This window comes from Corvus cornix, chromosome 2, assembly GCF_000738735.6.
Source record: "Corvus cornix cornix isolate S_Up_H32 chromosome 2, ASM73873v5, whole genome shotgun sequence".
Classification (NCBI taxonomy): domain Eukaryota; kingdom Metazoa; phylum Chordata; class Aves; order Passeriformes; family Corvidae; genus Corvus; species Corvus cornix.
In genome coordinates this window covers 17232188-17259465 of record NC_046333.1, presented here as the reverse complement: position 1 = coordinate 17259465, position 27278 = coordinate 17232188, and the positions used below count along the sequence as shown (strand labels likewise).

At 39.1% G+C, this 27278-nt stretch overlaps 1 protein-coding gene across 6 annotated transcripts in view; it reads right to left on the bottom strand.

Moving 5' to 3' along the window:
* The window catches only part of ARHGAP21 (Rho GTPase activating protein 21), a 120971-nt gene that overhangs the window by 84356 nt on the left and 9337 nt on the right, over positions 1-27278 (bottom strand). The window contains exon 1 of one of the 6 annotated variants that reach the window (XM_010399278.4): positions 4053-4071. The exons of the other annotated variants lie outside the window; for them this stretch is intronic. The gene's annotated coding sequence lies outside the window, so the exon portion shown is untranslated. Of the gene's footprint in view, positions 1-4052; positions 4072-27278 lie in introns of those variants that run through there. 6 annotated transcript variants of the gene reach the window in all.

Here is a 27278-nt window from a genome sequence, read left to right as displayed (position 1 = left end):
TTTCAGAGGCAGCAGATGAACAGAAGTAAGAGCACAGTAAGATAACATAAATATCGCATTTCAAAACCATTATCAGCTGCAAATATCTCAGAAGGAATGCAGACACCTTTGTTATTTCATCCTCCGAGTGACACATTTGGAAGACTGAAAAGCATTTTTAATGTTATTGGAGATTCTCCGGAGGAAGGGAAATAGCTGCAGTGCAGCAGCTGCTGCAGTGCTGCTGCGTTCTGGGGCTTGAACGAAGGTGATGCAAGAGCCGGGCTCGTACCGCAACGTCGCATTCTCACACGCTGCCTGCAACAATGAACTCCAGCTACAGGAACAGGAATCAGACACCTTGGCTGCTACGCCACCACATACTAACAAACCTTCATGTACATCAAAATAATCTTTGATGAGAAGGTTTCTCCAAGCCCAACAACTGCAGTGATGAAGCCCACCCTGTGCACTGGAATTTGACCAACTTCAAGAACCTGCAAAATACTTAGCCCTGGCTGAAAAACCCAAGATTTGAGTATTTACATGGCTGAAAGAGCATTATCGTTATTTTTAGCGGCTAGGCTGCAGCAATAAGATAAAAAAAAAGAAGCCTGATGCAGTTCATCAAAGAACCAATGAGAACAGCACATGAGAAGATCAGCTCTCTCTCCTCAAACTAATAGAAGTCTGCTCAGAGCATAGTGCTGACCTATGCTCTGGGCTGGTAAGAAGACAACCTACATTCAATTTGTGGTCTACCGTTTCCTATCTAACACATGAAAGAAAGGCATTTGTGATAAAAGGACGGAAAAAAACCAAAACCACTGTATCACCTACTTTATATTACCTACCAGTACTTCTTCCAACCATCTGAAGCAGTGGTATTTATTGTTTTAGGCATACCTGCTCTACTGTATCTCACCATGGCCACAAGGTCAACTGACATACCAGGCATCTCCAGAGTCTGCTCACATGCTGGAGGCTCATAAAGGACATCCTTACAAGGACAGAGGGAGTAGCTCCTACTGCATCTTACTGAGAATGAGGCTAGCTCGTATGTTACTGAGGAAAAATATTACCTAGCTCTTCCACACATTCATTGAGGAACTCCTCTTGGACCACAGCTAGCATGCTAAGTTATGATTCCAAGACTACAACTCCATAAACACTAGACTATCATATGAAAAAAAAAAATTGCCTTAACTTTTTAAGGCACTCCCACTCTCTCATTTTTCTTCTTTAGGAAACAACACTAAAAATTCCTTGTTTACTAAGACCAAACTATATTAAAAATAGGATCAATCATTTATGATACTGTCAGGGCAGTCTGGATAAGTACAACACAAATTTGCACATAAAGCAGTATTTACCAAGGTCCCCCACAGGATACCAATCTTTTACCTACTACTCTGCTTCACTGATTCTACATTTGCAATCATGTTGAAGTTCTGAATTGCCAGTAAGACTGTCACACTTGAATCTACCCCATGTCCCACAACACAACTGTCACGGACAACATAAGCAAGACACTTTGGTACTTTGCAATAACTAATTTGAATAAATATTTTTAAGACAGGTAATACAGTTCTCCCATGAACAAAAAGTGAAAGATGAAAAACTGCAAGCAATCAAGTTTATTGTCACTGAAGGCTTCTGAGTAATTATTTATGGATCACCATGTGATAGCCATCAATCCCATTCAATGTTTGGACTAAAAACTGTATTTCACTGATGCCAACAGAACTTCACTGATCTACATCATAAAATAATTTTATTTTAAGGGTTTTTGTTTTAGTATGAAACACTGCATATCCTTTGAAAACATTCTAATATACTTAACAGCTTGCCGTATCAGAGTGCAAAGGGCAACTGTGCCCAACCATACTAACTTTTATGTCACACTATGAAAATACTTTTTCTAAAATTTAAACCACCGTGGTAGACAGAAGAAAATATCCCTGCTATTTCATGCTTGCTCACTTCCTGTTTTAAAAAATAAGCTTGGGGAAATACATGCTGCAGAGCCAAGGGAGTGGGTGGTGAACAATAAAACCAAAAGAAATCCTTAGAATGACAGCAAACTAATTTGAGATATTATTAGTGACACAAACTTCAGAAGTCACCCATCTGCTTTCTCACCAGCAGCCTGCTTGGGCACTGTGAGGTGGGAAGGGTGAAGAGCAGCACTGCTGTGTGGAACAGTGTGCACTTCTCCCCAAGCCTGGCAGCTTCCACTCCTGCCATGGCATTTCAATGCAGCAGGAACAGAGTAGCTGCACTGTAACATCCCATAAATGAACTTCCAGTGTCATCTCAAAGAAAAGTATCAGCAGCAGTTCATTAAATTGTATAGTTTACAGAGACTGGACTTCAGTTAAAGTAAACAAAACAACCCCAAACACACACAACTGCATCGTCTATTTAACAAAATCTAGCAAGATCAAACAGTTCAGCAACATTTCTAACTCAAGCATGCAATTTATTCAGGGTATACTGATCTAAAGCTTGTTTCTTCTTTCCAGATTGGTAAGAAACAGTTTTTAGATTATGTGAACCCCATTCTGCATTGGGTTGAGGGGTTCTTGGCGTTTTTTGCTTGGGTTTTTTTTTTTTTGTTTGAATTTGGTTAGGTGTTTGGGGTTTTGTTTCTTTTTTTTTGGGGGGGGGGGGGGGTTGGTTTTTGGGTTTTTTTTGGGGTGGGGGTGGCAATGTTTTGGTTTTTTTAAAACCTTCCACTGCAATATGCTCAAAAACCAATTCTCTTTTCCCTTCCCTCTAGCTATATCAAATGCACCTTAAAACTTTGCAGGACTGCCTACATCATAAGCCCTATTTCTTCTTGATTTCTGTGAAGTATGGTAAGGAATTGCCATATTGCATTTGACTGGACAGGTGAATTCTTACATATATGTAAGCAAACTAGATCAAACAGCTGGGCATCTGTAAAAATTTAAAGTTTAAGAAAATGCATCATGTTTTCTCTGTTTTTTTAAATTCAACAGAAGATACTTGTTACCTGGAATATTACCTAGACTACTTGAAACACCCAGACACCACCAATCAGGATTTGCACCATTAACAAAAGAACTAAAACAATACCCAAAACAAACAAAAACCAAAACCAAAGCACACAACCATCATCTAACAGTGCGTACTTTCCTGATTCAGAAGCTTCAGTACAGATGTGACATACTGGGATTGCAGGCATTTTTAAATGGCAGATTATTTCAAAGGACCTCTATGTATGGTGGAAAAACATTCTGAAACATCTGCTCTAGTTACTGTACTGAAACTGCAACTTTATAAGAAGTGCTTACCTCCCCCTTACACCAAATAAAAATTAAATAAATTTTCTTCAGTGACTGGCTGAACGTTATATGAGAAATACAGGTTACATCTAGAGTAACTTTACAGTAGTATTACAACTGCATGCACTATTTAAAAACCTTTAGCAAGAGGATTCTATTTTGAAACATTTTCATTCAGAATCCAGGCAACTTTGTTTGGGTTTTTTTCCCTCCAGTTCTACAGCAAGGTAGTGAATTAGAATTAAATCTGTCCATATTAAGAACTGAATAGCATCCTGTGATTTATTTAATCCTATATATTAAAAAAAAAACCCAAAAAGGTAAAAACCTCCCCCTCACACATTTTTTAATCCTATTCATGATCAAGTATTTTGAACTAGCCAAGATGCTCAGTCTTTTTAAAGCAGGAAAACATATCAGCTTTATATTTATTAACAACTTAGTTTATCTTGGCATATCTCCCCCTTCCTATACGTGATATTTACCCTTCTGTGCAATTCCTTTAACAAAACCCCTCAAAGCATAAGACTCTAAAGAGAACAAACTAAAGCACTCAAAGTGGTAAAAAAAGCAATTATATAGTCAAACCATGCTTTGTATGCTTATTGACTCTAGAATATTCCTTAGTAAATAGCAGTATTTCCAATAGCTCATCTTCAGTAAGACTGGGGGTGGGGACAAGAGATCAACCCGAGCCTTTTGTTTTCCCCTTATACTAAATTATATAATCACCTTTTATGTAAGGACAAGCAAACAACAAACCTGATCGCTCCATGCACAGTACAGGTTACATATGAAACTCCAGTTGTGATTGATCATGCAGTCCAAAATCCTGAACTGGGCCATGTCTTGCTGTAGTGCAGAGTACTGCTGTGCTCTGACTCAGCTTTTGTCCGGGTGATCCTCGAGGATATGAGAGCTATGCAGTAATGACATGCAGGAACAAGGACTTTCCTTCCTGTTCAGTCTCCTTTCCCACCCCAACTATGTGTCAAGATAAATTAACAGAACTGTGTAACATTCTTCAAAATAATACTTCCGAAGCTGACAAATTATGCATTCTTGGGAATATATGGGAAACAAGAACATCCTAAGAAACCACACTAAAGCAAACAGAAAGGCACTTTCAAACTGCGCTTGTTCTTTCCCCTACCCCCTTCATTTCTGCTCCTGCTGAAATCACTCCAAATATCAGCAACTTAGTGCCATAATTCATATCATATGAATCTTAAAACTTCCTTAGGCACAGTTGTGATGATGGTTCCCCATACGGTACATGAGATTCAAAAGCTATGGTTGCCTCTTTTAAAACAGCACAATACAAACAACTTTTCAAAGTTAGAAGAACATCACAGTGTTCATAAAAATTATATGGGATTATCTACTTTGCACTCTTAAAACAGCAGACTTCTCTTTAAACCTGTAAAAGTACCGTTAGCATTGCACAGAAATGCTGGCTGCCTTCTGTAATGAAAGGCGACAACCCTACTGGTCAGGGCTGCAACACCAGAGGGATCCTGAGAAACTGAAGAAAAGTTTCCTCCTTCCTTCATGTATTCCTTTTCTGCAATCTGCAAACAACAATCCTATTTTAGCATGAACCTCACTTACTGTATCTGGACTGCTTACCTAGTATTCCCATTCCAAAGTGAGATTCAGAAACACAGGAAATGTGTCTCTGCAGAAACATACACATTTTATCTGGTGACTACACAAACTATTAGACTAGTCACAGAACCAGCTTAGAATAACCTGCAGTTTAAATGATACAATTACCTAACAACATCAGTGAGATGCAAGAGACAGAAAACTGTCTTGGGAAAAGATGGAGGAACAGCTACAGGAACAAGTGGTCAGTTCACCCTTTGGCTCAGTAATGGCCAAAGGACCGAAAAGTACTTCAAATGTCAAAGAAAATGTATGCTATAAAAGTAGTCTGGAAATACAACAAACTTGTACATGAGGGTCAAACAAATGGTGTGGCCAAAGAGCAGCTCTAACTTTGAGACAGTTATACAAATAAGGCCTCATTTGTTTCAACCAAACTAAACAAAAAAATCTTGTTCCAATTTCTCATCCGAAGGACCCGGGAAATTAATACCAGAGTCCAAGCCAACCTCTTCCCTTCTTGCCAATGTGAAGAGTCTGAAAACTTCCAAGACTCTTTTGTGTACAAAAAAATCTATTCTGGTTCATTTTAAGATATATATGACAGGAGACTCTCGATTATCTTTAAAACACCTAATTGTGCAAAAGGGAGAACAGCAGTATCAGTGGAACCCAGCATGAAATGAATGTGTTCTCAGGTGAAAAAAAAAAATAGAACAATTACATCTCAAACAAGTTAGATGGTCTGTGCTGACATGACATGCGGCTATAAGAATCATTCTGCTTAGCAACTATTACTAGGTGGAACAGATACACTTCCTCACAAGAGACACCATAACTATCCAAGCCTGAGAAATCTTGGAGAGGATGTCTGGGAAGGCTTTACAGAGCAGGGGGTTACTGCAGAGATGCCAGAGCAGACTAAGGCAGTGAAGTCTCCAGGACAGCAATGCTGGAACGAGGAAGGACTCGGCACCCTGCAGGACTGGCAGCAGGGATGCTGGCAGAGCGTGTGGGGCAGCCTACACATGGCTGGAAAAGCAGCCAGCTGCACATTTGTTAAGACTGTGGAAAAATGCTGTCATCAACTAAATAAGGCAGAGAGAAGAGAGAAAGTAGATCTGGAAAATTAAGAGAAGACTGCTCTTCTATACCAAAATCAACATCAACCAAGTTATTCTTAAACAGTACTTCAGTACAGTTCTGCAGTGATTAGTTTTACTATCAATTTTCTACTTGTAGATTCATAAAATGTGACTCCATACTTATTTCCTATGAAGCACTCAAACTCCTAATAAAGTATTCAACATATTATATTAAAAATCTCCTACTGTACAGTATGTTATTACTAAAAAAACAGCAGTTACAACTCAGTCAAACTTGTGTAATTCTTTCCATTAAGTCAGCAGCCATTATTTACCCATTACTTTCCATTCATTTTCAAATCTGTTTCAAGGAAATCCTGAACCCATTTTTTATCTCCTACAATGTGGACAGTGCTTATACACCAGTGCAATTTATGCAAAAGTGTCTAAATAGTGCAGATAAAAACATAAATAGCAATACAGAGCAGTAGGAGAACATTTCAAGAAACAGTCAGTCTTGGCCTGTCAGCTGCTGCCAAAAGTTAGTATTGAAATGCTTGTAAATTCCACTAGGCACAAGAATGAGGTGAGGACCGAAGTTCTTGCAAGCTAGAGTCTTTATTGAAGTGCCTCAGATAAAAGGAGTTCACAAACTGCTGCAAGAACAGCACCTTGAACAGTAAATTACAGTTACTGCTTAAAATGGACTGTCTCAAAGCTTTTCTCCAAGTCAGTCTTTATACTTGTAAATTTGAATCTGCTGTTACTGAAAACTGTTCCTGATCGTCATCAGCCAGCTTGACAATTGCCCTCATTTACAAGAGACAAATCCCCTTCCTGGCATGACCAAATTCCACTAGTTCAGCACTCCCCTGTTCTAACCTTATTTTCTTTATTATTAACATGTTTTTTGGGAGACTGTTTTTATTTCTCCTAAGCATGGTTACTACATATGAAACTTCCTTAAAGCAGGCATATGATAATGAGAGGGCTTCCCTTTTTGCCTTCAACATTCAATTTACCAATGCCTTCCTTCAAAAAGTTTAATTCAGAAGCCAAACTGAAATAACTTTTGTTGTAAACATTAAACTTTTTAAAAGTTTTGCTCAAAATTTAAAAGCAAAGTTTACACACTGAATTTCCAATTTGGAGGTCAACAGAGCATTTAAAGATGTACCCACGGTATAACCAGAGAATGACAGATGACATACATCAACATTAGCAGGCACCAAAGGACTCACTGTCCAGAGAAAATTTGAGTCCAGGACTCAATTGCCCAGAGACCTCCTTATCACACACTGAGCTTGACTGAAAAACAGATGATGATGACACCTCAGTTTTTGATGTTCTACTGCTGGTCAGCTTTCCTCCCCTTAAAATAATGAAGGGACCACTTAGAATTCCGAGAACACAATGAAGTTGAACTTCAATTATGCAATTTATTAAATAAAAAATCAAAAGCTTATCCAATGTCCTCTCACATCTGTCACCATGTCCAGTGTTTTCTCCTGGTGTCAAAAACCAGGATTAAGATCTCAATATTTTGAGGTAACTAAGCTAAAAACAGGTCAGAAACAACTTCCTCAACCCTTTCAGAACTCTCCATCTTTGTATGCAGATTCTAGAGGGTTAAAAAGGAACAGTAGAAAAGAGGCACAATTTCCCTAAAATTGTGCCCTTCAAGCATCTAGACTTCTTTCTAAAAACTGCAGTGAGTTTTCTGAAACAGCTCATGCTCAGAGAAAGGAAGGGCTTCCACTTCTCTGTAACGCCGGATACTTTTTGTACGTGAGCAAATATGCAAGCCATACACAAGGGTCAGCACATTGGCAGCACACAGCGCAGCGCGTACCAGAAAGATGCTGTCCAGAACTTGCGACACAATTCTTTGAAAGGGTAAATCCTTTACCAGCAAAGTGTAGACTGATGATGATGATGGTGAAGCTCTGGTGGAAATCTGGGGGGTTTTTAGCAAATGAAATTGAGAAGTGCACAAGAACAAAAAAGGAAAAACGTGTCTGAAGAAAAAGTGTTTTCATTGCTCAGGTCACAAAGACTGACAAGGAAAAAAGTTCCTACAAACCAAGTCAACAGCAGGAAGAGGTTGAAATATGATTCCATTTTGAATTCTTTCCCTATAATTGAAATTGCTACAAAAACCTATGAACATTAAGAAAAAAGGAAGAAACAGTAAATACAAAAACCATCTCTCTCCATAGTGGGGGGGAAAAAAAAAAACTGGAGTGTCTCCTTCCCTCTATATCAACTCCTTTTAAAGATGCAACACAGTTCATAGAATTAGAATTACAACAGATCCTTGGGGGGCAAAAATGCAGGGTACAATGGCTAGCACTGTACCATTTCAAGCTGTTTAACACATGCATACCTGTCTGCTACAATTATACTGGTATTTTAGTCCAAGAACCGAGAAACTAAGGGAGTACACAAGAGACATCACCCTTCCTTCAGAAACTAAGGGCAAAAGAAGGTAACTGAGATTAGCATAACTGTCATTTTTCTTCTGCATAAATGCAACTTGTATTTCATCAATGCATAAGCTCATCAGATGAGCCCAACAATGTATTTTGTGATGCATTTTGTAAACACATCATTCCACCACCCCGCAAACAAATTCACAGTATCTAAATCATATAAAAAGAACTGTTCTACTAATTGTTTTAAAAACTCATGCAGTGAGGTACTCATCACTTTGGCTGCCTAATTCTTCAAAAATTCCCCTGCATCCCCTCTCAAGACAACTTTACCATCATATTTGCTTCCAAGAAGGACATGCGATAGCAGGATTGATCCGTCAGGTGTCAGTTTGAGTCACAACAAAGAAAAGTCCTTTTCTCTTGAGTAATCAGTTCAGTTCACCAGTTAAGCTCAAGTACTGCTCACTTCCTTGGATTTTAGCCATAGTTCTTTTCAGTGGACTAGCTCTATGTTTCCTTTCTCTAACCAACTTTTAGCATTTTCTCTTCTTTATCTGACATATTCCACCACAGATCTCTCTGTTTCAACAATCAACATCTAAACAATAACTGCCTTTTACTAGCTTCAGCTACAGGAAAGTATAATTTTCCATGTTATCCCATAAAAATGAATATACTGGATATAAAACAGGATCAGATTCCTTAAACTGAACTCTATAGTAAAGCAGCTGGCAATCTTTAGAAACTGGAAGCAAGCTTCTAACACTGCTCTATTTAAGAAATGCACAGCCAAATTTAATGGGAACTGAGTAAGAAATAAAAGCCATATGTACTCTTATGCAAAGTATAATTCTGTCACACCCTTAAGCACTTGGTAACATTTACCATGTTAATGAACTCAAACTCCTGAGAACATGTAAGTTTACTCAAGCTATCATCACTGCTACCTACAAGCTCAGTGTCTCCCAAGAACAGATCACTTGCTTTCCACCTGCAAGCTCCTGGATAGCAAACGTACTCCTCCAGAGGAAATTTCTGTTTTTCTAACCAAGTGTCCACACAACTACATCAGTTTTGTTTCAGTGTCCGCTTGCTCTCACTATCCGTAGTTTTTTATGTTGGCAGAGGATGAAAACAGCAAAATCTAGAAAAAATTTTACGAAAGTCTATTTGTTAAATGCATTTTACATCACATTAGTACTATTCACCTGGTTATTTTACATCATCTCCAGTCTAAGACAAAATGCAACGTGACTTAATTTGAACTTTCTTTATATGGTAATTTTTCATGTCTGAGCAAAATGTGGAAAAAGAATACTGTAATGCTTATTCCTACCATAATGTTCCACCCACCACCACTTAACTTGTCCTCATGAAAACAATTGTAAGATACATTACTAATTGTTTCTAGATTATGTCTGAATCTCTAGAAGACACTGTACACACCAGCAAACGATGCAGCCATTATCAGGTTAGAAAGCAGGCAGGTTTTCTTCTTTTTTTTTTTTACCCCCAGGAATGATGGTAAAAACCTCTGAATTAAATCACATCAAATGTAATGGCTTTGGTATCAGCAGCACACACATTTTCTTTTACAGAAAGGTTTTTCACTGACAGTGATCCGATGTGAACACACATGTGTTCACAACTGGCTTGAGCACCACCACAGGGAAAATTCTAACAGGGACTTCCTGTTTGTAGGGTATGCCCAGCCACTGCCCTGGAGGGATGTCTGCTGAGATAAGAGATTGCACAACCGGCCAGCAGGACTCCCTGGGAAAGCAGCTAACCTACTCAGGTGAGAAGACAGACCCAGAATCCTCTGGGAGACCCTATACAGATCCTTTGTAGCCCATTGGCCTTTACCTTCTGGCACCCACCCCCTGTATCCCTATAAAGCCAGCCCCCTGCCCCTGCGGGGGCAGAGAGAGTTGCTTGTCCCTGGCTCCCCTTCGCCAGAGTACGGACCAATAAAGCTGCCTCATGCGGAACAGCTACACGAGCCTCTCGTCTCTCCCTGGTCCGGCCTGGAGGCTGCCCTGCAGAGCTGAGCTGAAATCACGAGCTGACAATCACTAAAGAGCTGACAGCTTCTGCAAGGGCCCTCCTAGGCAGCAGCTGAGGGAAGACACCGGGCCTCGGGAAGATGATCTCTTTTGGGACCATCTCTCCAGACCAGTCACAGCTTCCTCGGTCAGAGCTACTGACCCATCACCAGCTGTCATACCTGTTGTCTTCCCATTCTTCGTTACACTGCAGTGCCATGCCATCAGCTCTGCTATTTTCTGATCCCAGCACAAAGCCAGAACTAGGTAAGTTATTTGCCTGCTTAAGACTGAGCTTCAGAATCCTAATATTTCAATTGTAATAAAATAGAATCCTTACATACATTAATGTCTATAGAAGCACATAGGAAAATGTAGTGCTAGCTCTGGTGATCAAACAGAAAATCCTTTCAATTTACTGGGACATTTATTTAGATAGCAAATATAATACAGTTAAGTCTTCTCAATAATCTAGCAATCTCTAAATACAAGGCTAGGATAAAGCCAATCAGCAATTGTGACCACACCAAAGCACCTTAACTTACAGCCCAGTACCCTCCTATTGAGACCACGGGATGTTCAGAAGGCTGAACTGTTTGTGTACAGAGAACTGCCTTCCTGAAAGACAATCCCAGAAAGCAACACCCATGTCACTCCAGACACGGTGCCAGCCTGACCAGGACACAGACATATTCCTGCTTTCTCTGCAGACTGTAAAAAGAGAACCAAAATTAAAAAATGTTACCGTTGGTAAACAAAAGAACTATTAAGTAATAAGATCTTTTCAATAAAATCCTCCGACTTCCGTTAGAACAGTAGGTTGTCAGTACTTGACTACGTGGCCTACTTCAAAGCACAACTCTGATATATGGAGAGTAACAGCATAACTGTCCTTCAACATCAAGTACAAATTTTGAAGTTAACATAGCCTCACCTAACAGGTAATCAGAACAACTGAGCTCTTCCTGAAGCCAGCTAAAACAAGAAAATAAAATCTTCATTAAAATAAAATTACTAGAGCATGTGTGAAGCAACTAGAGTTTATCAGCTAGTAAAATAATCACCTTTGCTTCCCCTGCCTTCCTTTTCCCTCAGCTGGAAGGCAGCCCATGAGTGGAACAAGAAAGGGACTGTACCAAGCTCTTGGTCAGAAAGGTAAGCTACAACTTCAGAAAGCGGAAGTCTAATCTCATCCACAATACAAAATTTCCTAACATTTCTTTCACATAACTAGTACCACTGACTGGACTGAAAACCAAAAAACAAACCCAGAAAATCAAGTTTTGGCATGATGGAAAACAGATTACACAGTATTATTGATCTTAATTTTCACAGAACATCTTTATTTTGTTATTCTTAATGTACAGGGTTTTTTCCATGAGTAATGAAAATATGTTTCTGTTAAATGATAACTTACCCTTACAGATTGGCAATCTCTATAATTTTAAACTTTACCATCTGCACTATCGGAGTCAAAAAGCTTCAAATTCAGCAGTAATTCTTCAAGGTGTTAGACTTCAGAACAACAATGGGAGTTTCTTTTAGAATTGCTCTCCCAAAATTCAAGTAAAGATCAGTCATTGTACTCATGTCCTAAAAACACTAGAAAAAAACTTGTAAGTGAACATTACATTCCTTAATACCTCCCTATAGGTTTCCCATAGCAGCAAGAGCCCTAAGACCTTAGAGCAAACTTGCTTAAGGCTGTTACACTCCAGCTGGCGAGGCCTGTGTATGCTGAACACTCTCCTTAGCCACTTCACCTCCACACCAAGAGACATCCTGAAATATTCTTCACAGGAGCCCTTCCAAATACCTTTCTCCTGTTCCCACCTGTGGTCTCATAAATGGAAAGCTTGAGTAGAATACCCACATTGTTAGTGTCATGCAAATGCTACAGAGAAAGGTGCCATGTAGAAACATTATTTACACTGAATTACTCATTGCAGTCTGAAGTCCTTTGTTAGCACATTTTTTCCTGCAGATGCGTGGGCAGGGGACATAGACTAAGATACTGGATTACTAATGAGCAACACTCTTCACACCTGCACCTCTACTTTCCTTTTGTAGGGGGATAAAGTGTAAATATATTAGCTAACATATGCTACAAATAAAGCTACTCCGGGTTGGGTTTTCCAGTCTGTCAGGCAGTTTGTTGTATTGATTACAGGCACCATAATGCAGTACAGAGAAGTCCTGTCACACTCAAGCTACAGAACCCTGCAGAGAAACAAGTATCACCACTTGTCACTCCCAAGAGAAGAAGAGTTAAATAAAAACAGCTTGTCAACTAATACACCCTGGTGACTTACGTCTAGCTTTCTCTTCTGACTGTCCCCAAATTTTGTTAACTTGCACAGTGCCAGAGGCTCATCTAGAACTTCGATGAAGCTTTCATTCCTTTGAATGAAGATGAGGTACCTCAAACAAACAATAAAATCAAACACCCCTGTTTCCTGTACATCAAGTTTACAAATAAAATTTTAGTTTAGACCCCATAACCTTGCTTCCATATGCTGCATTTTCAGAGGCTTAAACTCAAGTCTTTTTAAAAAAACCTCAAAGATTAATCTCTATAATATCTACTAATCTCTCTAGGCAATTTACATAACTGGAAGAGATTCAAAGATTCAGATTTTCCTTCAGTTTTTCCATAATTTTTTCTCTTAGGAACAAGCCCAGTTTTGCGCAGTGTTACCAGATCAGTCATGTGACACAATCTGAAACTAACTTTCATAACTTCCATTATTTTTTGTTTTATAAAATACGTGGACTTGATCAAAGCTCTTCCCCACCATTGTGCAAATTTCCACCTCTTCTCTAAAGTCTTCATTCATCCAAAGGCAGATTGACTTGGAAGAAAATATCCTTTTAAAGAAGTTAACATATTTTCCAGGGAGCTTTGGAATGCTAAGAAGGCTTACGGTTTATTTTAGAAACAAATTAAACATATCAAGTTGCTACATGAGTAGTAGAACTGACTTCGGTCTCATACATCTTGTAACTCCCCCTCAATCTTCTTTCGTCCTGTCAGATCCCCTGTAAAGGAAAGAATGTTTTTTGGCAGTCACGCATGTGCTGACTGGCCCCAAGAGCACCCCCGTATCACCTTCAGTGTGAGGCATTAACCAAGGCTTCTCTTCCATCTACCTACTGAGTGGCTCTGAATTTCCAGGCACTTCATTACCTCTGAGACCTTCTTCCTGCCTTGAAATTCGACCAATATTGGCCAGGGATCTCAAGAGCAACTGCAGAGCAACTAACAGATGGGCAGACTGATGCCATGAACAAAAGAAATCAGATTCAAGAATTTTTACTTCTTCACTCTATTACATCACTTGCTTCTTACACTATCTTTTGTCTGAAGAAAAGGAGCCTTGCATTTTCACCCGTGCTGCCTTCTGCTACTTCAGCATGCAATTATCCTACAGAAATGCAGATATTGTGATCTTTCCATCAAAAGTAAAAGAAGAAACTTGCAGAACCATAAGCCACTGCTTTTAATACATTTCAGTCCCATAATGCTTATATACATTATTTAGGAACAAAATAGAGTAACTGAAAATTATGAAGTCAGCCATATTCTTGGCAAAAAATTACATGAGTACAGGTAGAACAATAAACTTTTTTTTTTGATCAACATTCATTTTCCAATAGATTAAACTGTACTGTCCCCATTTTCTGGATGTCTGTAGAACTAAAGATCATGTTTTTCCAGGGAGCAAGAGCTCAAATTCACAAAATACAGGCAGAGCAAAGATAGTGTTGCACTACTCTTTACGGGGTATAGCCCCAGGTCTAAGCATCTAGTTAGGAAATTCCAAACAGCGAAGTACAGACCAGGCAGATGCTAAAAGCAGCATTATGCTGAAGAAAGGAGTACTCCAAAATCCCACCTGTTTTTACAGCTTGGACAACAGAATGTATTTGCAGATGAAATGTGAAAAGCACTATGTAAAATTACTGCAATACATGTCTAAATGATCAAAGGTGCAGAGAAGCCAGGTGTCTCAATCTGTCTGTATGTAACAGAAAAAATTACCTGTGGCATGAAAAAGACTTGACACGATACTTAATAATTCTTTCATACAATGGAATTTAAAACCTTTTAATTTCTTAACCACAGGATAAAAGGAACTTTTATGACAAAAACAAACAGTATGCAAAACACTGCTGTAGCACTGGCAAAGACCTGTTTTTCGTCAACTAGAAGCACTGTCCCATTACACTTACAGAGGAAGTCAATAGCTTCACCCTCTGGCCTCAACATTTCAATTACACTGTGAACCCAGGGTAATTTTTAGTGCTTACCACTAAAGGGAAATACACTGATTGCAAAAAACCACAGACTCAACACATGTAGCTCCACAGGGATAGTATCTAAGTAGATCTTAGTAATGATGTGTCGCTTAGAATTATGGTCTTAAACCTCACTATGCTGGTGGCACAATTCATCATTCCAAAACTCTTGGAAAAAAAGTCAGGGCATCCTCTGAAAGCTTAAGACAAAGAGAATGTTCCCCAAATGCAGGAAGGATCTTAAAAAACAGAAGTTTGCTCATATTAGCACATTACCATTCATCAGCACAAAATATCCAACTAATAATAAGTAAGTTTCACTTTCCAAATGATCTCTCAAGCCTACATGACATTTCTAGAAGTGATGGGCTTGGCCAGCCTAACAGCTTACTGCTTGCCCCTTCAGTGAACCACTTCAGCCAAAGACTGCTAAGAATGCCACCAGAAGTGCAGCCAGGCCTCACAGGAGATGGGAGAAAAACTCCCTATGAACTAGAAGGAACTGGTTTCTGAGAGGTATCATCTTTGCTCAATTCGTAACAGAAAAATAATAAATAAAAAGCCTCATCTGAAGCTAATTCTAGAAATAAGGTCTTCCTCTGCTTTAGTTAGTAGGGAGTGGAGATATATTCCCCTAATTTCTATCTCAGTCAAATAATTTTGTCAGTTTTCATAGGACAAAGCTGTGCAAAATCTCATTTTTTAGCTTACAAATATTTTGGGGTGTTTACTACTAATGAAAAGGTATAAGCAGAGCCACACCAAAACTCTGGCCAATAGGGTTCCACCCCACCAAGTTAAGAGCTACTCACAAGCCTATCTCCAACCTTCACACGAAGAGTCACATAAGTAAGGTTATTTGGAAATCAGTAATAGCATCCACTGATCTCACTAATAAATAACGGCCTAGCAAGGTGGCTGTGGTACAATGGCCTAAATCATAACTCCACCATTTCCTTCAGATTTATCATCAGTCTTAGAAGCACACTGATCTCAGATCCATCTTTTGTACTACTTATTCCCAAGATCTTGACAGAGAGAACTGTTTACACTAAGAAATTAAAGGACAATGGAAAAAAATAAAAAGGGTTTCCAAGAACTGAGTTTAAAACACAATCTCTGGAATTCCCCAACATAAGGATAAAGTAAGAAAAAAAACTCTAGAAAGGAAATTTGTATGTTCATTTTTCATGAGCACTGAACCTGAAAAAAAGTTGTTAATACAGGAGACACAGAGACAAAACACTCCTAAGAAAATGACCTGATTCTCATTTTCTTTACCAAAATTTCACCCTCCAAAGTTAGGCAATAAAGAGGAACTGTAAATTTGACCAAATAATCACCCTAGTAAAAACTCATGCTGGATGATGAAAAGCCACCTCCTCTGCAGTCATCTCACTGAAGTTCTTGAGACAGGCTTAAAACCCAGATCCATCATCCATTTTGGTTTTTTTTCTTATCCCTGAAACACCTTTATCTCTTAAAAAACGTAGTCCAAAATAGCACAATTTCACTCAGCTTTACTTTACACTGAAACATAATCTTCATAGGTGGGACTCAGGGGACAAAAAAAAAAAAAAAAGAAAAAAAAAAAAAAAGCCCCACACCAGTGTGCATTGAATCTAATTCCAATTTTTTAAAGAACTCTACAGGCATAGATAGGTGTCCTTTTCTTCACATAACTATATTAAGAAACACCTCATTTTTATTATAAAGGACATGCCAGTAAGATTTTTTAAAATGGAGCAGGCCAGAAGGTTTTTTCAAGAAAAAGGAACAAACACACAGTTCTTATCGCTGACACTGGAGACTGCTGATTAAAAGGCTGCTGAGGTCTTCATGTGGTAAAGTCCCAGAAGTCTCCAAAGAGGAAGGTTCCAGGACCTCTCACAGCCTGTTCCAATATTTAACCACCCTGAACAGTAATTTTTTTCTTGTATTCAGCTGGAGTTTCCCTTACTGTACCCATTCACTCACCCCTTCCCTTTCAATAGGCTGAAGGCCCCATTCAGCTGCCTCCACAGCATTCCCTGCTTCAGGCTGAGCAAAGCTGGTTGTAGGAGCTTTGGGGTTCAGTCTGGACCGGGTGTAGACGAAGACAGTGACGAGAGATCTCTGAAGTCAGATCTTGGAACATGCGGTTTATTGCAAAGGGCGTGGGTATAGGGGCACTGCTTAGAGCTGCCAGCTGCAGCTCTGAGCAGGCCCAAGAGAGCAAGAGAGTGAGCGGGTAAGTAAAGAGAGAGAGAGAGCGAGAGGAATGAGAGTGAAGAAGAAGAAGTGAGTAGAGTAAGAGAGTGTAGTAAGAGTGTCTGAAGTCCTGGTTACAATACAATAAATCATCTTCTGTACTGAATATTCTAATTGTCACTAACCAATCTAATACAAGATACAAATCCTATAGCATTTACATACAGCCTATAAGAGTTCTTATATTACCATAGAGTGTTACATCTTAACTTCTAAAAACTACTCTTTGGACCCCTTCTGCTGAGCTAGTAGGGTCTGCTCTGACCCTTGGACCTGCCTGCAAGCAGAGGGTATTGTTCAATCAAGAGGGGATTACCTTCAGTCGGCCATACCATTGTTTTCCAGTTGTTCAGTAACTAGGACTTGGTAATTCAGAGGTGGCTTTCATTTCGATGTCGCTTACAGTTTTCATATTCCCAAAATCTTTTGTCAGGCAATCATATTTATAAGGCTTTCCTGTTTCATCTTCCCCAACAGCTGGTCTCAGTGGCCTTCTATCCAGGCAGGCACTCCAGGCCTGAACAACTTCCCTCTCTCCAGTTTGCCATGTCCTGCAGCAAGGGCCAAACACTGGACATGGTCTTCTGGGAGGAACACAACGGTGAACAGATGGGCAATGACACCAACATGTTCTGAGATTATGGAGTACAAATGTTGTGAACATTGACCAACCAGATACACTACACCACCACAGCAGCAGCAATTACACCATCTCCCCTCACCAAATTGCTTGAACAATGACCTCCAGAGCTGCAAAATCAGCATGCAATTCCCTGGCCTTTCTTAAGTCTTCTACTCATTAAAGGAGGAAGTCTTGCCACACTCTAAATAATGGAATGAAAGCCCCAGCAATGGAGGAAGTAATAGCTCAGTAGGAAGATGAGAAGGGGTAAGAGAGGGCATTAAGTGGTCCTCATTTTTAAGACACATGGCAGGTGTGATCGACAACATACAAAGGCACACAAAGGCTTAACTGAACGTGAATAATCTGTCATACATTAAAAACTTACCCCTATATTGAATACTAACACAAGGTACATTAATGAGTAACAGATTCCCTTTCTAAAAAAGCTGGATAGAATAAAGGGTCCAAGACTTTTTTTATTCTTTTAACTGGAAAGTTCAGGGCTACAGTGCAAAACTAATTAAAAATATCAAAAATTCCCACTCTGAAGATTCTAAGTAAATATGGAATAAATGTACTAGCACTTAAAATCTCAAATAAACTTTTAATAACTAAAGACTGAAACAAACAACCTGAGCCAGAAATCCAAGGGCACAAACTCAGAATATGGTGCATAAACCCACCCAAGACAGTATATTCCAACAGATTGAAAAACTGTTCACCCACCAATACATTTTCTGTATGTAAAAGAACACACCACACAAAACGTCATCAGCAAGTTTAAGTCTGTGAGAACTACATTAAAAGTCTGAAATTAATGTGCCAGTGAAACTTAATGAAATTACCATTTCAAGAAAAGCATACAATTTTAACAAGCAAGTCCTAAATCAATCACAACATATCAGGTATCAGACTTCTGTCAGTACTCAGGGGAGTACTAATATTACAGCCAAAAAAATCCAACAAAACAAGTTATAGAAAACTACAACATTCAAAAAGAAATTAAAGAAAAGCATAGCTGAATGTGTGGAATAGAGGAAAAAGCAACACACTAGCAGAAACCAAGAAACAAGCAGGAGGTTTATCAGCGGAAAACTACAGGTTGACTATTGACTATATAACAAACAAAGTCACATGAATTAAATTCAGAGTTGCTTGTATTTCAGCAGAAAGTCTGCCTTGTGTCACCACAACCTCATTTCAGCCAGCAGCAGGTCTTGACCCTTAACAAAAAATTCACCTAGCATCATATTAAGCTCATAGTATATCTTGGGAATGTATTTTACCAGACTTATCCCAAATGTGAGTACACACACTGTGGCCCATCAATCACGAACTACTACACACATGCCAAGCTCCTCATTACATAAGTGACAATAATCGGACAGTGCAAAAATACTTGGTACTAGGGAAGTGGCTCTCTTCTGGAGGCTTTTGCTTTCATTTTTTACGATGTCTGTAAAAGGACAATGTATTTCCTAACCTTGTCTTTCAAGTGAGAAATTATTTTTTTTTAAGTCACCATACAGCAACTTCAGGTCAAACAGCAGGAGTTCCATGACCTGCGTGTGTTTGCACGAAATACCACGTGTCAAATGACGATAGGAGACCTGCACTCTACTAAGACACAGCAAGACATGAAGACAGCACAACTTGCCAAAATACTTTGAACCAGATTTCAAAAATGAAACTGACATCAAACAATAACTAAAAACTACTTAACTGCAGGAACACAAGCTGTTGTTTCAGTTTTATTTAACAGTCCTTTTCCAAACCTCTTCACTGCTTTTCTTATCAAATTTGTATCCTGGCTTTCAAATTATGTCATATGACGAAACAGATTAATCCTCTAATGAAATTTCCTCTTGTCTGCATTTAATTCCCCCGCACAAGTTCCTGGCCAACAGCCTTGTACAAGACCAATTCAGAAGGTATTCACAAAAACATAAGCAATAAAATACACATTATTTTTAATAATCTTATTAACATCACAACAGAACACAAGCAATCTAGTAGGTTTTCAGAATGTGCTAACAATTACTTTCTGACACAGGTGACTGAGATTCCAAAAAGGAACAGGCAATCTACTAAATCTTGTATTTACAGAAAAGGAAGAGTTCTTGGGAGCATGAGGTTCAGGGGCCCCCTTGGCTACAGTGACTGTGAACAAGATTCAGGATCCTCAGAGCAGAGAGCAAAGCCAAATAACAGCATCACAGCCCTGGACTTCCACAGAACAGAATTGCTCAGTGATCAGCTTGGAAGAATTTCAAAAGGAGGCTGTCCTGGAGAGAAGAGGGGTCCAGGAGAGCTGGTTCATTTTCACGGATCTCCTACTACAAGCTCAAGAATGGCCCTTACCAGTGTTCAAAGAATCAAACAAAGGTGCCAGGAGGCCTGCATGGACAAACAAGAAGATTCTGACTGAACTCAAATGTAAAAGGGAGTGTAACAAGATCACAGGCATGATCCAGGTGATCCAGAAAAAACAAAGACCCTGTCTGAGCATGCAGTGATAGGGGTTAGGAATGCCAAAGCCCATGCAAAAGCCAAAACCCACTTGGATTTCCATCTGGTACAGGACATGAAAGGTAACTAGAACGGCTTCCAAACATACAAAGCACAAGAAGGTGGATTTATCAAGAATAAAATGTACTTAATCAGCCTGATGGCTATTTGTAAAGAGTTGACTGGCTTGGTGGATGAGAGAAGAGCAGCAGGTTTTTTTGCTCTGACATCAGGAAGGCTTTTGACACTGTCTCCCATTATGTTCTTATGGACAAACTAATGAAGTAGGGGCCAGATAAAAATGGACAGTGAACTGAACTGGAAATTGAAGGAGTTATGAACAACAGGAAAAGGTCCAGCTGGAGGCCAAGTATGAAATTAGAAGAGGCACAGAAACTGAAATAGAGGAAAACCCGTGTAAACATCACCACTACCACCCCCCCAAATTTTACTATAAGCATCATCAAACACTGAAAAAAATTTGCCAGAAAAGCTGCTGAGTCTCCATACTTGTGGTCAAAACCAGCTTGGACAATATCCTGGGCAGCCTGCCCCAGTTTACTGAACTAAATGATCTTCAGAAGTGCCTTCCAACCTCAATGATTCACTGATACTGTTAGAACTGGTTTTAAATCTGTGCCATATTTTCAGTGGTGAGAAAGCATTTTACAGCAGCTACGCAAATCGTAGCTGCAGACCAACCAGGTTCAGACTATTTTTGGCCAAGTGTTACATTCTAGCTCAAATCCCTAACATTCCCTACCTGCTCATGGCCAATACAATCCAGCAATACCCTCTGCTAACATGCACACAGGACTTGGAAAGTAAGTGTAAAAGTGTGGAGGGCTGTGAGCCCTTGGCAAAAGAGCCCTCTGCACTCCCTTGGAGGAGAGAGGCCTGAGGGCAAAAGACTCTCCCAGAGATAAGCAACCCTCCTCGGGTCATGGTGGTAAAGTGAACCACCCCCAGCATGCCTTGTTTCTATATGGCAATAGCCTGTACCCAGTTGGCTAACTGGTTTCTACCCCACCCCCTGCCTTTCCCATAAAAAGCCCCTGTTTCTGCCCCTTGGGAGGGAGCCTTTGTCCCTGGCCTTCCCTTCACAGGGGCTGCTGGACAATAAAGGCCACCTCTGAGGAATTACCAAATGAGGCTCCTGTCTCTCTGTACCCGAGCTCGCCTTGGGTGATTTCACAAAGAGCTGAATCACAAGAGCTGGAATCACTTTTAGCAGAGAAGTTGCTGCACTTGCTGAAATCCCCTGCTGCCCAGGGAAGCCTGCCATCGCCCTGGAAGAGCTGCTCTTTGCAGGACGCTCTCTCTAGGAAGGTCGTCACACACCGGTGCTGACAAGCATCGGACCCCCTGCGATATCAAAGTGTATTCATTCCTTCTCTGCCATTCTCATTCCATTTACTGAAACGATGCTGTTCATGCAATTGCCGTCATTTTCTAAAACTTCTGGCTTCAGCAACCGCTTACACAATTATCCAATCAAGTGCATATGGAAGGAAGGAAGGAGGAAACAGAAGAACAAATTCACCTTAATATTGATCTCCGAGTGCCAGAAACTCTCAAGTCATGGATCTAACACCAAAGAGAGATGGCTGCAGCTACAGCAGTGGTCACCACGCTCCAGGTAAAATCCTGTGGTAACTACAGGAAACAAAACCACACCAGGAAGACAAAATTCTCTTTAAACAGGCAGAGTTTGTTAATGCTGGAAGGAGATACTAGATGAAGTATAATTATACTTCAATCCATGACTTATTATGGAAAGATGCTCAAAACTTCTTTTAGTTTTGCTTTTTTTTTTTAAATTAAATTTACATTTTTTAAATTCACAACTTGTACTGCTTTTGCAGCAAAGAGTCTTATTTGCCTGTTTTTGGAGACATACCTACAACTCTTTCAAGTTGCAGACATTCAAAAAGGCAGGCCTCATTCTTCACAGATTTCCTTTAAATGGACAAGCTTTTTCACCCTCTAAATCTGAGTAAGAATAAAGGAGTTGTATAAAAAGACAAACTTTTTGTTCCTGAAACAAACTTATCTACTTCCACTGTGTGTTTAACTTCAAAATACAGTTATTTTTACTACATTCTTCATATTTTCATGTTGGGACTTCATATATAACAGCATGTCAGGTTTTCTATAGCATATATGGTCTTGCATTATACAAAGAACTGGTATTTGTAGGCTTTTTACTCTAACAGTTGAAGAAAATCTTAGTTGCTTGTGGTATTTTTGCTTAAACCTGACATGGGTCTCTTCAAAAGAAGGTTTGAAGAAAGTATATAACTCAAGTTACTTATTTATATTCTAGCACATAATACAAAAAGCAGTCAGCATCAAAGAACAGAATAGGTAAAACTGATTTTCAAAAGAATTAAAGATTTTTTTCAAAGGCTTATTTATTAGAACCACTGATCCAAAGCCTGCTGAAGTTCAGAACCATCTTCAGCTTAAAGGATTTATACAGGCTATTTATCAAGTATGAATAAATGTAATTTTTCCCTTATTTTACTATTTAAAATTAGAACAAATATTTTTTTCCCAATTATTAAAACGCTTTTATTAACATAGGCAACACAAGATGTCTTCCGACATATTTTTTCATCATTTCTGAAATCATCTAACTTAAATCTGCACTTAAGAATAAAAAATATTCTGGACTGCAATCATTTAAAACAATAAATACAATGGAACTTCAAAAGAATTCATTGGAATGCAAAACACAAAACAGTATAATGGAAAAGTAAATAAGGTAACAGAGGAAAACAAGATTGTGAAATGATGTGCAGGTAGGCCAGAAAGGCCTTATTATGCAGTAAGAATAAATTGGAAGATCCTTCTGTAATGAGTCATTCTAACATGCAACTAGTTGTATTTCTTTCCCAAATGAGAAGTGTCTTTGCAATAAAGAAACCAAGTTCCACAAAAAACAACTGCACCATGGGATAAAGAATACGGAGAAAGGACAACCACTGCTCCTCATGCATTGAAACACTCAGTTAGGTGACATATTCTTGTATGAGTTGAGTAACACTCAGCTGAGTGTTTTACATTCTTGTAATCCCAGCTTTCTCATTTACAAAAGCAGGGAAGACTACAGGCACTTTCCAAAGAATGAAAGCTCAGGGTATCTTGGGTCCTAAGCAGGAAAGAGAAATCTGCCAGACCAGATTATCCAAGTGGGGGAAGTCACCACAGTATTAGCTGAATTTAAGGTCAAGTCACTCCCACAAATCCTGGTTTTAATCTCACACATAATGCCTTCCCCTTAACTCATTTGGTAGGATTAATGGTTTGAATTTTTTAAAAATCCAATAATCTAAAAAAACAAACAAACAAACCACAACCCACATAGCAACAGAACACCAAAAAACATAGCCAATAACCACAAACAAAAAAAACTCCATGATAAAACATCATTATTCACCTTTTTGGCACTATCCAAAATAAGGTGATTGTGGTGTTTTGTGCTTCACCTCCCCCACAGCAGACACAGAACCTAACACAGAAGAAAAATCTGTTTCCAAACTTCAGACTCCCATTATGAACTGCAAAGAAGCTTATAGACAACCATTACATCACTTACTGATGTTGCATCATCCAATATTTAAGCCACTGAATGGTGGCCACGAAATGCATAAAGGTTAACATGCTGAGGGAGTTGCAAGGGGAGAATCTTTTTCCCAAATAAACTCACACCGGGATAGTGTGAAAAACAGGCATCACTGAATTCTAAACTAAATACAAGATTTTTTCCTAAGTTTATAAAAGTCCCCGATTTAAATGAAACAAGGAAAAAATGATTCTCTACAGACAAACTTAGCAGTGAGGACTGTTTACCCTGAACACGCCTTGCTGAGTAACTGTCTAATATTACCACTGGCTCTACTCACTCGCATTAAAGAATTTAGTTTCTCAGTCATGAATCACTGATTAGAAGAGCAGAAACCATCTGAGCCACAGACACCTTGTAACATTTTAGATCAAGCTTTAAAAATAGGTTTTGGGGGTGGAGGTTGTTTGTCTGCCCACCCACAAAAGACAAAAACCCCAGCTCAACAAAACTTTTTGTGGCCATCTCATTTCACAGTTGCTTAGGTAGAAGTTTACCTTTTTTCTCCTTACCTTCCAGATAACTGATTTTCAGGAGTGGTGAAGGGGAGAAGTTTCATTTTGCCAGATGGAGCTGCTCCTTCCAGTCCTTTCCCTATCCATACATACATCACTCAGGCCCATGCCTTCAGAGCTATGTAGCTTGCTGTGTAACCTCTGAAAGTGCTACTTCCTTCCCTTAAGCTGTAGAAATGGAGTGAAAGAGGAGTAACTATTCTACAGCAAACAGAAGTCCCAGTAGCATCATTCACCACAAAAGGAGAAAGGACTTTTCCACAGGATCTAAGGGATTTACTGGATTTGCTGCTGCAATAAGACCTGGAATCAAAACTGGATTTGCTGCTGCAATAAGACCTGGAATCAAAAATTAAGTCCTGCAATGTAATACAGTCCACTAAAAAGGTGACACAGAAAACTATTCTACAGGCAAAAAAAGCACTTGCCTGACTGCAAACAAGTAGAAAAGAAATGAAAGTATGACAGCATATGTAACTTGTGTGTACAATCCCAAAACACCTTGCATTTTCCTTCAGCTGGGAGAGAGGATGGAGAAGAGATGGGAGTGAAAACAAAAGCAGGCAATGGTGCATTTCATTTTAGCTTATTAAAACTGGAGAACATTAGACCCATATGATGCAACAACTTTAACAGAAGTGAGTAAAAACAAAGACATAAGTTTGGTATCTTGAAGAAGCAAAAATAGGCCCAGTCCTGAATATCTGAAAAACTCCATTTCCTGTTGCTGATCACCAACAGCTGCCTTGTTTCATCAGGCTTGGTACAGAACCTCCTGAAAGCAGAAGGAATCCTGATGAGCTATTATGGAATCAGCACTCCAACATGTAAGAACACCTGTAGATCAGATCAAAGATTCAACTAGCCCAGCTCTTACAGTGCAGATAGCTGTGGATAATTAGGAAAGAACACAGAAACAAGCATCACTACACTATCCTCTCAGCTTTAATTATTCACAAATCCATAATTCCTTCCACTACAAGGGTGCTAAGTAACTCTAAAAGTATTGCTCTTTCAAAAATATATCTGGGTTACACACATGCTTTTAGCTTCCAAAATATTATGGTGCAGAGTAACCAGCTTAATTAATTTTTATGCAAAGGAACATCTCTTTTTGCTTGTTCTCACTCCACCATACTCATCTGACACCTCCAAGTTCTTGGTGTAGATAGGATAAAGCTGATCCACAGAAATTCAAGATGGAAACAGAGAAAGCTACAATATCTCAACACCACCTGTCTGTCTCTATTCTTCTCTTTCCTAAACTGCTAAGTCCTAGCTCCCTTTTTTGGTTTTGATACACAAACAACTCCATATATTCAATTATCATAGCTAGCCTTTCACCCCAACTTTTCCAGCTGTACTACATTGTTTCTGAGATGGGGAAAAATGAAGGGAGATGGGACCTAGATACACAAGCTCCAAGTGCAATATAGATTTATATACTGAAGCCTAACAGAGAACACTGTCTATAGATGATGATTTGCTCTTTTGACCAACACCAAGCATTAAGCTGCTCTTTAATCTGTGGAGTTACCTACCTGAACATTTAAGATTTCACCCATGAGCTCCTGTTTAATCATTACCTCTCAGCATTTTATATGTGACAATTCTTTGACACTTACACACATTTTATACCAACTAGTGCTGAAGAACATCCTTCAGCATTTCTGCACAGACAATTCATCTACACTAATCTGAATAACTATCAGTAAGCAAAAGTTCTCTACAAAGAAAAAAAAAATAAGCACTTTACCTCTCCATTGCCATTTAACTCATGAAAACAGCAGAAAGTTACCAGACCTATTTAGATATACAGCTGAATCGTAGCCTCAGTCAACAGTGCAAATGGAGAGAAAAATACTCAAAACTATCTACAGTCCTGAACTCACAAAAAACAACACCTAAAGGGCATGGGCTATGAAATGCTACCTGTATTGGCCAGCAGCCAGTATACAACATAATATTTTGTAACACTTTCATACAGAAAAAAACCTTTTGTTGCACGGACTCAGCTACAAGGACCATTTTGGTTCTGTATGCAGTATTTTTAAAAAGCAGGAATTTTACTCCTCATGTTTAAAAAAAATTAAAATGCTAACAAGAGACACAAGCATGATCACCTTGTAAGATCACCTCCATAACATCAGGATCAGAATACCAGCTTGCCAAACTACTTACTGCTACTGAATTACTTCAGCATCTGATTCAGATGCACAGATTGTGTCTAATACTGAAGGTTTTTCATGTTTACTTGTTTCACTCTTCCAACTTTCATATTATTGCTAATTTGAAAAGATGAGAAACTTTAAAAACCCCAGAGCAGCACACAAGCCATTCATTCTTTTTCCCTTAAGAAAGATCATGTTTAAATCTCACCTCACAAGCAGCTCCAAAGCAACTTCTCCAACATATTTTTTTAAGAAAGTAACTTAAGCATACAGAAAATGTGAGACTGTATTTAGACAGACCCATGTAAGTACAGAGAATGGAGCAGAAAGCCTGTAAAATTGCCATGAAAATTGATTACTCTGGGCAAAGTTTACTTACTCACCTTTTAGCATGGTGACTGAGGATAATAAAATTTTTAAATGCATGCAAGAAGGAACAAGTCAGATATTACAGCCATTGATGAATAAGGAATGTTTGTGGCTATACACGGGAATACTTTTCACTGGAGTCACAGGCTCCCTATTAAAGTTGCATCAAAATTAGAGAGAGAGCTGAGAAGAAAAGCACAGCAACAATAACAAAGCATGAAGTGCAATGGGACAGCTTGTTACACGAAAACTGCAGCATTTCGTTTGGAGATAACCCTAACCAGATCTTTATCTTACAAAAAACAGGTCACAACCCACAGGTAAGAAGAGTCACCTGCTTGAGGAGCACATACTAGACCTGTTGCTTCTTTTGCTAACCAAAAAGAACAACAAAAACAAAATGTTTCAGTTCTCAATTGTTGTATCAAAAGGAAATTCTGATAGCTTTGC